The sequence below is a fragment of the Schistocerca nitens genome, chromosome 2 (assembly GCF_023898315.1).
Source record: "Schistocerca nitens isolate TAMUIC-IGC-003100 chromosome 2, iqSchNite1.1, whole genome shotgun sequence".
Classification (NCBI taxonomy): Eukaryota; Metazoa; Arthropoda; class Insecta; order Orthoptera; family Acrididae; genus Schistocerca; species Schistocerca nitens.
In genome coordinates, this window is record NC_064615.1 from 505,868,940 (window position 1) to 505,884,186 (window position 15,247).

At 40.1% G+C, this 15,247-nt stretch overlaps 1 protein-coding gene across 2 annotated transcripts in view; it reads left to right on the top strand.

Moving 5' to 3' along the window:
• The window catches only part of LOC126236481 (beta-1,3-galactosyltransferase 5-like), a 39,865-nt gene that overhangs the window by 8,986 nt on the left and 15,632 nt on the right, over positions 1-15,247 (top strand). The gene's annotated exons all lie outside the window — the stretch shown is intronic.

Consider the following 15,247-nt stretch of genomic DNA (forward strand, 5'->3'; position numbering starts at 1 on the left):
TGATGCATCTGATAATGATTCTCCATACAAGATAATATGGTGCATCCTCTCTACCAAAAAGTCCTCGATCCAGTCACTGATTTTGCTTGACACCCCATATGATCATAATTTTGAAAATAAGTGTGGAACTGGTACTGTGTCAAACATTTTTCATAAATCAAGAAATACTGCATCTGTCCAAGTGCCTTGATCTACATCATTCGGTATGTGGGAAAATTGCAAGTTGGATTTTGCACAACTGATGTTTTCACAATCCATGGGGTTGACTTGGAGGAAGTTATTCTGTTCAGAATATCTCATTGTGTTTGAGCTCAGAATATGTTCTAAGATTCTACAACAAATCAATGTTTAAAGTTGTGGATGGTAGTTGTGTGAATCACCACCCTTCTTGTAACCCGTTCTTGCGACCTGTTCTTTCTTCCAACTACTGTGCACCGTTTTTTGTTCATTGGATCTACGATAGGTTATAGTTAGAAGAGAGACTAACTCAGCCACAAATTCAGTATATAACCTGATAGGGATTCTGTCTTTGTTCAGTTTTAATGATTTCAGCTTTTTCTCAAAACTGCTGACACTAACACTTTTTCAGTCATCTTTTCAGGGGTGTGAGGATTAAATGAGAGCAACTCTCCTGGGTTTTCCTTTGTAAAGGAACACTTGAAAACAGAGTTAAGCACTTCAGTTTTTGGGTTGGTACCCTTAATTTCAGTTTCTGTCCTGCTTGCGAGTGAATGGACACCAACTTCAGTGCCACTAATAGTCTTTACATACAACTATAATTTCTTTTGGTTTTGTTAAGGACTGTTTGTCAATATTCTTCTACAGTAGTCACTGAAGGCTTGCACACATTGCTCTTTTGACAGCCAAATGTGTCTCATTCAGGATCTCTCTATCTACAGCCCTATGCTTGTTTTACATCTGTTATGCAGTGTTCACTGTTTGTTTCTAGACATTTCTTTAGAGTGACCATATACCATGGAAGGTCCCTCCCATTATGAACTGTTCTTCTAGGTACATATCTACCCGGCCCGTGTGCTAAAGGTTCCATGTTCCTCATTGAGATATGACACTAGGCCTACTGCTTTTTTATCTATTTTACTTAATGTGTGTGTGTGTGTGTGTGTGTGTTTGTTTTAAATGATGACACCACCATTTGACTGCATTGTTGTTATTTAATTACAACTCACTGTTATCTACTTATCTTTTTACAAGATGATGATTTTACATCTGGCATTTTATTTCATATTTTTCTTAATTTATAGCCAATTTTAAGCTTGATGTCTTGTAAATATGTTAATGACAAACTCAATCACTTGAAAAAAGCGTAAAAGACCAAAACCTGGGTTGTAATTAAATAAACAACAATACATTCAAATGGTGGTGTGTTCATTTGAAAATTATTGATTTACTGTTGCTCAGCAACATCAAAATCTGTTTAATGTGTATATCTTTCTACATGTTTTAGTTGTCCTTTGTACTTCAGTATCATTGTTGCCACAATTGTGTCATGGCCACTGATACCAGTTTCAATGTAGACTTCTTCAAAGAGGTCATATCTATTTGTTGCCATTAGATCTAACATATTTCCATCATAAATGGGGTTCCGAACTATTTGTTGTGGGAGGTTTTCAGAGAAAATAGGATATCTTGTCGTGCCTACCATTAACATAACTGTAATTTTCCCAGTTGATTGTTGAATGGTTCAAATGGCTCTGAGCACTATGGGACTCAACTGCTGAGGTCATAAGTCCCCTAGAACCCAGAACTACTTAAACCTAACTAACCTAAGGACAACACACACATCCATGCCCGAGGCAGGACTCGAACCTGCGACCGTAGCGGTCGCGCGGTTCCAGAGTGTAGCGCCAGAACCGCTCGGCCACCAGCGGCCGGCGATTGTTGGATGGAAGTCTCCACCAATAATTATACTATGATTGGGGAACTTATGTACAAGCAAACTGAGGTTTTCTGTAACATTTTTGGTTACATCAAGAGGTGAGTGGTGGACGATAGAAGGATCCATTACCACGTCTTGCCCAATCAATCTTGCATGCAGCTTTAATTTCTATCTCGATGGAGCGGAGTTTCTTGTCTACTGTGGCAAATACACCACTTCTAGTTCCCAGTAGCCTATCCTTTCAATAAACACTTAAATTTTCCCCAAAAATCTCACTCCTATCAATTTCAGGTTTCAACCAGCATTTTAGTATTATTTGAGATTCACTGCTTTTCAGGAGTAGTTCAAACTCTGTCACTTTGTCATGAATGCTTTGGCAGTGATTTTAATACTCTCACTTGTGTGGGACATTCTTTTGGACCTTATACTTCTGGGTCTCCTACAGCTGTCATCATATGGACTGGGTGGAGAGTTGCCTAATGTAAAAAGCTCTGTGTGCACTTCACACATAGTCAGCTTCCTAAATAGCAGTATCTGATGTTTAGTGCACATCTAACCTATTTATGGGGATCCTACCGTTCTTAACCCTATGGCACAAGTCAGGAAGCTACAACCAAGCTTGTCACAGAACTCTCAAATTCTGTGGTTCAGCCCTTCCACTCAACTCAGAACCAGGAGGCTATGATCAGTTCTGGTGACAAAGCCACAGGTTGCGAGCTTCATTGAAACTCCGCGTTCAAGGCTGGCTTTCTCAACCATCTCTGACAGTCACTGGAATGATCCAAGAATGACCTCAGGACCGAGCTAATGGGCATCATTTGTTCCAATGTGCACCATAATCTGTAGGTGGTTGCACCCTGTTCCCTCAGTTGCTGCCAGAATAACCTCTTCAATGTGTTTAATGAGGCCCCCAGGCATACACAGTGAGAGCACCTTGTGTTTGTCCCTGCCCTTGCTGTCATTTCACTAATAGATACCATTATGTGCCATATGTTTGAACTACCGATGATTAATAGACACCTCCCCTTTTGTGTTTGCCTCTTCTTGACATGGGACAAATCAAGTTTCCTCAAAACAGCTGAAGTGAGTCCTATTGGCTCAGATTCAGTGAAAGATAGCACCACGAACATGTTGGTTATTGTGATCAGTATTACAACATGGGTCCTTGCTTGTCCCTGTCTACCCTGTACAGGTCACCTAGATCTACCATTGACACCACTTGCATTCAAGTGGAAGAGTAATGGCAGATCCTGTACTTCCTGTAAAGGAGACAGGATCCACAGGAGTAGATAGTACTTGAGGTATTTGTAGTACCACAGGTACATGACTCTTGTGAGCTCATCCAGCACACTGATTCTCAGCAGTTGCCAATTGTTTGGCAGTAGTCAGGATGATTACCAGCTGTTTATGAATGTCAGTTAACTCATTCCTTGTTTGGGACTAACATTCACAGTGAGGGTTACATTGTGGCTGGTTCAATGTTTTACAGAGTAGTTTAACAAATTCTTTAAACTAAAACACCACGCTACATTAATTTCTTTTGCATCTTGTATTGCAGATATGCCAGTCACTGTTCAGCTGCATTGGTTTTTGTTATATTCTAGGAACTAAATATAACAATTTCTTGATCATCAAAGAAGCCTCTGTGGGATTTGTCTTCAATGCATTACACAAATTCTCACTTCTTGCTTGTACTGAATGATTCTTCTGTTTTTTAAGGTGAATTACCTTGAAGGAGAGTTCTGTAAGACAATATGGAGTGAAAATATGCTAACTAAAGCCAATAACCCAGTCTTTAGGTTAACACAGGAGATACTTAAGAGTACAATACATACCAAACTCAGCCGGCCGCAGTGGCTGAGCAGTTCTAGGCACTTTGGACCGGAACCACGCGGCTGCTACGGTTGCAGGTTCGAATCCTGCCTTGGGCATGGATGTGTGTGATGCCCTTAGGTTAGTTAGGTTTAAGTAGTTCTAAGTTCTAGGGGACTGATGACGTCAGATGTTAAGTCCCGTAGTGCTCAGAGCCATTTCAACCATTTCATACCAAACTCAGCTTTTTGACCCAGCTTAGTAAGTACTTACCTAATTTTAGTTTGTTATCCGGCTGAAATCCAAGAAATTTTACTCACAATGTTTTGGTTAGGGTTGACTGTTAATCTCTGCTTTTGGTACTAGCAAGTCATTTTTGCTGTAACTGTTTGTTAGGGGCCTCTGTGAGGTTAAGACTTAAACTGTTCGCTTTGAACTATTTGTACACTTCTTCAACTGTCATTTGGTCTGTGTCTGGTAAGGCTGAGTTTGAGCCTTTGATTAGTATACAGGGTGGTCCCGAATTCATGGTACAAACTTTAATGGTAGGTACAGGACATTGTAACAAGGATTTATTGTATAGGAATGTATAGTCGCAGGTGACGCGGTGAGGCGTAAACAGGGGAAATGAAATGGAGTGATCGGTTGGTGTCACTGCCGGTAGAGGGCAGTAGATGAACATGATGTATCGCAGTAGGGACAAGCGCCATTCACAATTGTGCTGCCGTAGACGATGGGTGACTTTACGTATGCAGAAAAAGCAGACATGCATTACATGTACGGCCGTGCAAATGGTAACGCCAGAGCTGCGTTACGAATGTATCGCGCGGAGTATCCTAATCGACGAATGCCGGATCATAGAATTTTTCAACGGTTACATCGTCAACTTTGTGAAACAGGTACGTTCGACGTCAACAGACATGACGCTGGTCGATTAAGAGCTGTACGCACTCCACGACTGGAAGAACGCATCTTGAACATAGTGGCTGATAGACCCGAGTCAAGCACAAGAACTGTTGCGCGTGACGTACATGTGAGTCATCAGACTGTATGCAGAGTGTTAAATGAAAATCGCTTACACCCCTTCCATTTTCAAAAAGTACAAGCATTGAATCCGGCAGATTATCCTCTTCGCGTGAACTTCTGCCAGTGGTTGTTGCAGCAATGTGCGTTGCAGCCGGATTTCGTAGGTCATGTGCTATTTACAGATGAAGCGACATTTTCACGCGAGGGTGTCTTTAATGCGCACAATTCCCATGTGTGGGCAACAGATAATCCACATGCAACGCGTCCACATGCGTATCAACAACGTTTCGGTATTAATGTGTGGGCTGGTATTGTGAACGACTTTTTGATTGGGCCATACTTACTACCCACGCGACTCTGTGGCGAAAGCTATCTTATTTTTCTGCAAGAAGTGTTACCAGAACTGCTGCAAGATGTTCCGCTCGCCATTCGTAACCGCATGTGGTTTCAGCACGATGGAGCGCCAGCACACTTCAGCACTGCTGTACGGAATTACCTGAATGCCACGTTTGGTGCTAGATGGATTGGGCGTGGTGGACCAGTCCCTTGGCCACCCCGATCTCCTGATTTCTCTTGCCTCGATTACTTTTTATGGGGACATCTTAAGAGCCTTGTTTATGAGACTCCAGTTGACTCAGATGAGGATCTCGTTGCTCGCATATCTGTAGCTGCTGCAGGTGTGCGTGAAATACCAGGCATCTTTGAACGTGTACGCCAATCGCTGCACCGACGCTGTCAAGCATGTATCGCTCATGGTGGACGCAATTTTGAACACTTACTGTAAACATGACACTTGTCAACAACGATTTCAATAAAATCTTTCGTTTTCCTTTCGGCCGTTATTTCCCCTGTTTACGCCTCACCGCGTCACCTGGGACTATACATTCCTATACAATATATCCTTGTTACAATGTCCTGCACCTACCATTAAAGTTTGTACCATGAATTCGGGACCACCCTGTATTTGTGTCATTATAAATCAGTAACTACAGTCTTTGCACCATTGTTTAATCATTGGAACATAAGTTATGTTGGTTAAGAACAGGAGCAAATCCAGTATACCAAGTGTGATGGTGCAGTGGTAACACACTCAACTTGGATTTAAAAGGGCAGTAATTCAAATCTCTACCTAGACATCCAGATTCAGCCTTCTGTGGTTTCCTTAAACCACTTAAGGCAAATGGTGGGTTGATTACCTTGAAATGGACATGTTTGGTCTCCTTCCCCATATATTTGTACTTTGAGCTTGTGTTCTGTCCCTGATGAGTTTTATCATCAATAGAACATTAAACACTAACATGCATTCCTTTAGAGGCCCTTAATAAATCTTGTGGGACTCCATATGTTATGTTTCCTTATTCTGAATTTAGTTTTACCACTGTAATACAGTCTGTCAGTATGATTGTCTGTTTTTTTTTTTGTAATAGAGGCCAGACACTGTCCATGTGAGAGGGAGACTGTTAATCCAAAGTGGAACTTGGTAAGGCCACAAGATATTGCCATCAGGAAAAATTTTCAGTATTCTGTGATATGCAAAATATTTCAGGACTGCAGGCAACCTGTGATGTAATGAGGCCTTGTCTTAATAGATAACAAGAGATGTTTAAGGATTAGATATAGTTTTGCACTCTGCAAGTTCCTAAATGCAGCAATTGCTGCTGAAATTATCCATAATGTAAAGTACCATAGATGAGAGTTTCCCGAACTGTGTTCTGCAGGACACTGGCATTCTATGGTAAGTGAATAGGTGCTCCATGAGGAACTCCTAATAACGTGGTGTTTTTTCTGATATTTATTCCTTATTTTTTAAAAAATTTATTATTGATTCTGTGTTATTAAACTTTGAGTAATCACTGAATATAACAAGCTTTTAAATTTTTCAAAATTTTATTTATTTTATTAAACTTCAACATAAACAAAGTGTTCCATCAGAGTGCCAGGATTTTCTGTGATCTCTCAGAGGAAAAGTTTGGGAACCCCAGCCATAGAAAAAGAGTGATAACTGGGTCACATCAGATATTCCATTCATTCAGTATACTGGTCAAAAACATACCAGAAACAAAATGTACATAGAAACACAGCATGTGAATAATGCAGATCAGTGTATGGTTCTGGGAGTGGGTCACATTGACTCCCCCTCCCCATCTACAACTAAATGGAGCTTGCTGTCAAACCCACTTATAACTTGCTAAGCTGCTTAAGATAACAACAACAACAACAATAATAATAATAATAATAATAATAATAATAATAATAATAATAATGATACTAACAATAAAAATATAATGTTTAAATATAATAATAATATGGGGAAACTGGGAGAACTTTCTTAAAACTCAAAAACAGACCTCAAAAATAATTAGAAAAGAAAAATGGGGATATGACAACAACAGACTCTCTGAAATCCAGCAGGATTTCATCAAAAATAATACAAGAAATTTTTATAAGACTTTCAGAGAAAACTTACAGGGATACCAAGCGCCTAGCTTGTGCTTCAACAAACCCGATGGCTCTTTGGAAACCAACACGAAAAATAACTGCAAAATCTTAGCCCAATATTTCAGTTCCCTCCTCAACTGCGAACCACCCCAAGAAAAACTTGTCTTCTCTTCTCCAGTGTTCACACACCCAGACTCACATGCCCCGGATCTTGAAGAAATTATGGAGATAGTCAAGCAGTTGAAAAATAACAAAGCACCAGAAGATGGGATCATTGCTGAGTTCTGGAAACTAAACGATCCTATACTTATGCAGAAATTACACCATATAATGTCAGACATATGGATAACGGAGCAGATACCAGAGGACTGGAAATGCGCTCTAATTCACCCGCTACACAAAAAGGGCGACAAGACAGACATGAAAAATTACAGAGGAATTTCCCTGCTCCCAGTCGCTTACAAAATCCTTTCCAAAGCGCTTTTAAACAGGATAGAATCCCAAGCAGATACACTAATTGGTGAATACTAGGCCGTATTCAGAAAAGGACTCTCATGTGCGGAACAGATCTAGTGCTTAAAGACAATATTACAAATGAGGAAATGCAGAAACACAGTAGTTACATTCATCGACTTCAGGAAAGCATATGATTCAGTGGACCGTGGAACCCTGTTTAAAATCATGGAAGAATTTGGGATCGACCGAAAGACGCGAAAAATCACAAAACAGACACTTACAGTGAAATTCATGGGCGAAGTATCAGAACCCTTTGAAATCAAATCTGGAGTCCGACAGGGGGACGGACTATCCCCAATCCTTTTTAATATTGTTCTAGAAAAGATAATCAGGGAATGGGAACCTCATGTAAAGGGTATCCAAATTGGTATCAAGAAAGAGAACCGAATTAAAGTCAAGTGCCTTGCTTTCGCTGACGATATTGCAATTATCACCAATAACAGAACAGAAGCGATTCACGCAGTGGAAAAACTACATGAAATTTCACAAAAAACTGGACTACAGATTTCTTATGAAAAAAACCCAATATATGGAAAGGCAGCCAGAAAATAAATCCCCTCTAATAACAAAATATGGTAAAATTGCACAAGTCTGCCATTTTAAATACCTCAGTGAAACTATACGTTCCTCAGGATTAAACCGAATTGCCAACGAACAAAGAATCACCAAGCTCCAGAAGGCCTACAAGCTAACATGGACGCATTACAACAAGAAGTGCATTTCGACAGACGCAAAATTAGGCACTATGCAACAGTGATTCTTCCAGAAGCAATCTATGCAGCTGAAACAATGGTGTTTGATGGTCATTCAAAAATTAAGGAAATAGAAAAGCAGGAAAGAAAAATTCTCAGAAAGATTTACAGTCCAATCAACAAAAATGGCATTTTTGATGAAGAGACCACAAAACGAACTCTATAGAAAGATCAACATAGTAACAGGTGAAATCAGAAAGCGCCGAGCCAAATTTTATACACACATCTACAGGATGGAAGACTCCAGAACAGCGAAGAAATTATTCAATATTATAACAAGGAGTAAATGTGGCACAGAATGGCTGAAAGAAGTCCAGAGGGATCTACAGCAGATCAACATAAAAAATCTCGAAGATCGTACCGAGTGCCGGCATAAAATCACAAGTGTGAAGTTTGGGGAAAGAACATCGCTTCAGCCTGGTAAAAAATGGACAGAGGAACAGAAGAAGAAGCATTCTGAGAGGATGAGGAGGTTTTGGGAAGCAAAGAAGAAAAACATCCGAAGATGAAATTATGAATTCAAGTTCAATCGCTCTCCTAAAGGGGAACAGTTGTTATAATAATAATAATAATAATAATAAACATCTACATCTACATTTATACTCCGCAAGCCACCCAATGGTGTGTGGCAGAGGGCACTTTACGTGCCACTGTCATTACCTCCCTTTCCTGTTCCAGTCGCGTATGGTTCACGGGAAGAACGACTGCTGGAAAGCCTCTGTGCATGCCCGAATCTCTCTAATTTTACATTCATGATCTCCTCGGGAGGTATAAGTAGGGGGAAGCAATATATTCGATACCTCATCCAGAAATGCACCCTCTCGAAACCTGGCGAGCAAGCTACACCGCGATGCAGAGCGCCTCTCTTGCAGAGTCTGCCACTTGAGTTTTCTAAACATCTCCGTAATGCTATCACGCTTTCCAAATAACCCTGTGACGAAACGTGCCACTCTTATTTGGATCTTCTCTATCTCCTGTGTCAACCCAACCTGGTACGGATCCCACACTGATGAGCAATACTCAAGTATAGGTCGAACGAGTGTTTTGTAAGCCACCTCCTTTGTTGATGGACTACATTTTCTAAGGGCTCTCCCAATGAATCTCAACCTGGCACCCGCCTTACCAACAATTAATTTTATATGATCATTCCACTTCAAATCGTTCTGCACGCATGCTCCCAGATATTTTACAGAAGTAACTGCTACCAGTGTTTGTTCCGCTATCATATAATCATACAATAAAGGATCCTTCTTTCTACGTGTTTGCAATAAATTACATTTGTCTATGCTAAGGGTCAGTTGCCACTCCCTGCACCAAGTGCCTATCCACTGCAGATCTTCCTGCATTTCACTGCAATTTTCTAGTGCTGCAACTTCTCTGTATACTACAGCATCATCCCCGAAAAGCAGCATGGAACTTCCGACACTATCTACTAGGACATTTATATATATTGTAAAAAGCAGTGGTCCCATAACACTCCCCTGTGGCACTCCAGAGGTTACTTTAATGTCTGTAGACGTCTCTCCATCGAGAACAACATCCTGTGTTGTGTGTGCTAAAAACTCTTCAATCCAGCCTCACAGCTGGTCTGATATTCTGTAGGCTCTTACTTTGTTTTTCAGGCAACAGTGCGGAACTGTATCGAATGCCTTCTGGAAGTCAAGGAAAATGGCATCTACCTGGGAGCCTGTATCTAATATTTTCTGTGTCTCATGTACAAATAAAGTGAGTTGGGTCTCACACGATCACTGTTTCCGGAATCCATGTTGATTCCTACAGAGTAGTTTCTGGGTTTCCAGAAATGACATGATACGCAAGCAAAAACCATGTTCTAAAATTCTACAACAGATCGATGTCAGAGATATAGGCCTATAGTTTTGCGCATCTGCTCGATGACCCTTCTTGAAAACTGGAACTACCTGTGCTCTTTTCCAATCATTTGGAACCTTCTGTTCCTCTCGAGACTTGGGATACAAGGCTGTTAGAAGGGGGATCAAGTTCTTTCGCGTACTCTGTGCAGAATCGAATTGGTATCCCGTCAGGTCCAGTGGACTTTCCTCTGTTGAGTGATTTCAGTTACTTTTCTATTCCTTGGACACTTATTTTGATGTCAGCCAGTTTTTCGTTTGTGCAAGGGTTTAGAGAAGGAACTGCAGTTTGGTCTTCCTCTGTGAAACAGCTTTGGAAAAAGGTGTTTAGTATTTCAGCTTTACACGTGTCATCATCTGTTTCAATGCCATTATCATCCCAGAGTGTCTGGATATGCTGTTTCGATCCACTTACTTATTTAATGTAAGACCAGAACTTCCTAGGATTTTCTGTCAAGTCGGTACATAGAATTTTACTTTCGAACTCATGGAACGCTTCACACATAGCCCTCCTTACGCTAACTTTGACATCGTTTAGCTTCTGTTTGTCTGAGAGGTTTTGGCTGTGTTTAAATTTGCAGTGAAGCTCTCTTTGCTTTCGCAGTAGTTTCCTAACTTTGTTGTTGAACCACAGTGGGTTTTTCCCGTCCCTCACAGTTTTACTCGGCATGTACCTGTCTAAAACGCATTTTATGATTGCCTTGAACTTTTTCCATAAACACTCAACATTGTCAGTCTCGGAATAGAAATTTTCGTTTTGATCTGTTAGGTAGTCTGAAATCTGCCTCCTGTTACTCTTGCTAAACAGATAAACCTTCATCCCTTTTTTTATATTCCTATTTAATTCCATATTCAGGGATGCTGCAACGGCCTTATGATCACTAATTCCCTGTTCTGTGCTTACAGAGTCAAAAAGTTCAGGTCTGTTTGTTATCAGTAGGTCCAAAGATGTTATCTCCACGAGTTGGTTCTCTGTTTAATTGCTTGAGGTAATTTTCAGGTAGTGTACTCAGTATAATGTCACTCGATGCTCTGTCCCTACCACCCATCCTAAACATCTGAGTGTCCCAGTCTATATCTGGTAAATTCAAGTCTCCACCTAAGACTATAACATGCTGAGGAAATTTATGTGAAATGTATTCCAGATTTTCTCTCAGTTGTTCTGCCACTAATGCTGCTGAGTCGGGAGGTCGGTAAAAGGAGCCAATTATTAACCTAGCTCGGTTGTTGAGTATAACCTCCACCCATAATAATTCACAGGAACTATCCACTTCTATTTCACTACAGGATAAACTACTACTAACAGCGACAAACACACCACCACCGGTTGCATGCAATCTATCCTTTCTAAACACCGTCTGTGCCTTTTTAAAAATTTTGGCAGAATTTATCTCTGGCTTCAGCCAGCTTTCTGTACCTATAACGATTCCGCTTCAGTGCCTTCTATCAGCGCTTGAAGATCTGGTACTTTACCAACGCAGCTTCGACAGTTCAAAATTACAATACCGATTGCTGCTTGGTCCCCACATGTCCTGACTTTTCCCCGCACCCTTTGAGGCTGTTACCCTTCCTGTACTTGCCCGAGGCCATCTAACCTTAAAAAACTGCCCAGTCCATGCCACACAACCCCTGCTACTCATGTAGCCGCCTGTTGTGTGTAGTGGACTCCTGACCTATCCAGCAGAACCCGTAACCTCACCACACTATGGCGCAAGTCGAGGAATCTGCAGCCAAACTTGATGATAGGTCAAAACTATGTGCTGGACTGTGACTCGAACTCGCGACCTTTGCCTTTTGCAAGAAAGTATTCACCGACTGAGCTGGCCAAGCACAACTCATGACATCACAAAAGATCTCCTGTGAAACTTGCAAGAATAGCACTCCGGGAGGGAAGGATATTGTAGAGACTTGGTCGCAAAAGTTAAAGGTCCCAAGTTTGAGTCTTGATCTGGCATACAGTTTTAATCTGCCAGGAAGTTTCATATCAGCGCACACTCCTCTAAAGAGTGAAAATCTCTCTCTGGAAACATCCTCCAGGCTGTGACTAAGCCGTGTCTGTGCAATATCCTTTCTTCCAGGAGTGCTAGTCTTGTAAGTTTCACAGGAGAGCGTCTGTGAAGTGTGAACATAAGAGACGAGGTGCTGATGGAAGTAAAGCTGTGAGGATAGGTCATGAGTCACACTTGGAAAACTCTGTTGGTGCCCATGAATAGCAAACGCTCTGAGTTCAAGTCTCAGTCCAGCACGCAGTTTTAATCTGCCAGGAAGTTTCACATCAGCACACACTCTGCTGCAGAGTGGAAATTTCATTCTGGAAACATCCCTTAGGTTGTGACTAAGCCATGTCTCCACAATTTCTTTTCTTTCAGAAGTGCTAGTCTTGCAAGTTTTGCAGGAGAGCTTGTGTGAGGTTTAGAAAATAGGAGACGAGGTACTGGTGGAAGTAAAACTGTGAGTTGTGCTTTGATAGCTCACTCATGAGGACTTGCACACAAAAGGGAGTTCAAGTCTCAGTCTGACACACAGTTATAATCTGCCAGGAAGTTTCATATAGTGCACCTCCGTCTGCAAAGTGAAAATTTCATTCTGGATGATGATAATAGTAATACATTGTTTAGTTACAATAAAATATATAAAATATTTTAATATCCTAATAATTTGTTTGTATGAGTGCTTAGTTCAACACTTTAACGTAACTCATAAAAAATGCAATTTAGAGAAATACAGCATTTGAAAAGGATTTGCCCAAAAGTTGAGAAGTATGTGTGTCATGTGATTTATTTAAGAACTATAATAGCAACAAAACCTTCACTAATTTGATAATGTAATAATTTACACAATATGACATCAAAGTGTGCAATCAGTGTTGTTAGTATTTCACTTAGCAGTATGATTGTGAACACAGGTTTGCAGACAATGACTATGTGAGCATGTAAATGAGTGGAATGGGGTTTCTGTCACTACTTCCTGTGTTTGTTCACTATGTCAGTAAGTTTATTTTTTTCCTTAGTTGTGAGTCTTTTCCTTTCTGTCTTTAGTGACTCAATTTCCTGTTGTTTACTGGTTCTATCTGTAGACTCACAGACAGTGTCAGATTTGCTGGTGACAGCAATTATGAACATTGTGTGAGTGTATGCCTTTTTGTGGCTGGAATGGTGTGAGCAGCCGGCCAGGCCAGAAACCCATTCACATGGGCAGAGTGTCATACAAGCAACTGAAAATCGTAGTATATTTAACATAGCTTGAAATTTCTAGAATTTTATGCAATTTTTGTGATTCTTATTCTACTTTTTTCATATAAAGTTAGCCAAGAAATTTTTAAATTAATACATATAAACACATACATTCATTAACTGAACTCTTTTAAGGAGGGGGAATCATGACTCCTCCCTCTTGGATCTTGGCTTTAGTCTAATTTGTGTGTGGCAGATAGGCCAACATATCTGTACATCACCTGTTAGATGTTTATGGATCAATGCATTCATCACAAGTAAAGTTACAGATGCCAAAGTCAAGTCATAATCTCAGTGATACAGCTGATAATTCTTCTTTCCCAGCTAACCTTGTGCCAGATATGTAACAACTGGACATGTATGACATTTTTCACTCGGCAGTAAGCCCTTCCTTAATCCTCAGAGCTTAGCACTATTGAACAAAGGAATTAAATCAAAGAAATCTTCAGGAAATACATAAATTACCTTCTTGATTTAGATTTATGACATACAGATTGCCTTGTAGCTTCAAAAAATAGATATTTTGTGATTATGCTTTATTTACATTTGCATCAAATTTTAATTGTTTACTTACATCCCTATGAGTCATATGTTGATCAGTTAATGCTTTCCCAGTGATTCAGTTCATGATGTTGCTTCCTTGTGGCCCAACTGTGGATGCTCACACACCTATTTCCTTTGATTATCCCATAAGGGACACCATTGTTTTCTATTATGACTTATACGTATTCCTTCAAACTCAATTTTACATTAAAGCACTGTGAAACACATGTCAGAGAGTCTTTCTTGTTGTGCCAAATGTTAGGATTTCTTCCCATTCTGTAACTGCATAAATGTATCTGTGCAAATGGTAACGGGTCTAATCTTGTCTTTGTGGTCTCTTCACGAGTGGTACATAGGAGGCAGTAGTTTGTTTCTGGATTCCTCATAAACTGATTCTCAAATTTTTTAAGTTGAGTTTCAGAAGATAGTAAGCTTCTATCTTCGAGCATGTGCCAGTTTTGGGTTTTTCAGCATTTCTGTGACACTGCCAAGGGTCAGACAAACTTGTCACCATTTGTGCTGTTCTTCTTTTATATGTTCAATATTTGACATATTTGGTATGGATCCCACACAATTGAGCAGTATTCCAGGATGACTTCCACGAGTGTCTGGTAAGGCACCTCCTTTGTAAGACTACATTTTCCCAGTATCCTACTAATGAACTAAAGTATATCAGCTGCCATATCAATGACTGACCCTGTGTGATCATTTAAAACAAATGGTCATTTATTTATATTAAAAAGAAAAAAATGAAGGCTAACCAGTACATGCAAGCACACCATTACATATGCATATGCATATGCAGGTCCTGTGGTTTTGAGTGGATGAATTCATCTACAGAATAAATGCAACTAGTCCTGATTCTTGATGAAATGATATTGAGAAAATTATATTTACAGTCCTGAACAAAATAAAGAATTTATATCTTGCACTTGTGAGTACTTTTATTTGTAAAAAAAACCAGGACACCATAAGTTAAAATTGTTTATGAATATGTAAGTGAATTGAAGCACTCATTACAGCACAGCAAGGTGTAAATATTAGTATGAGATTGATTGTTGATATTGATCACCTCCTGCCATCTGGCTGTGTTTTCTAACTTGGTTCAGAAATGTGATAATATTGTGAGGAGAGATCAGAAGTTGGAGTGGCAGTTATTGA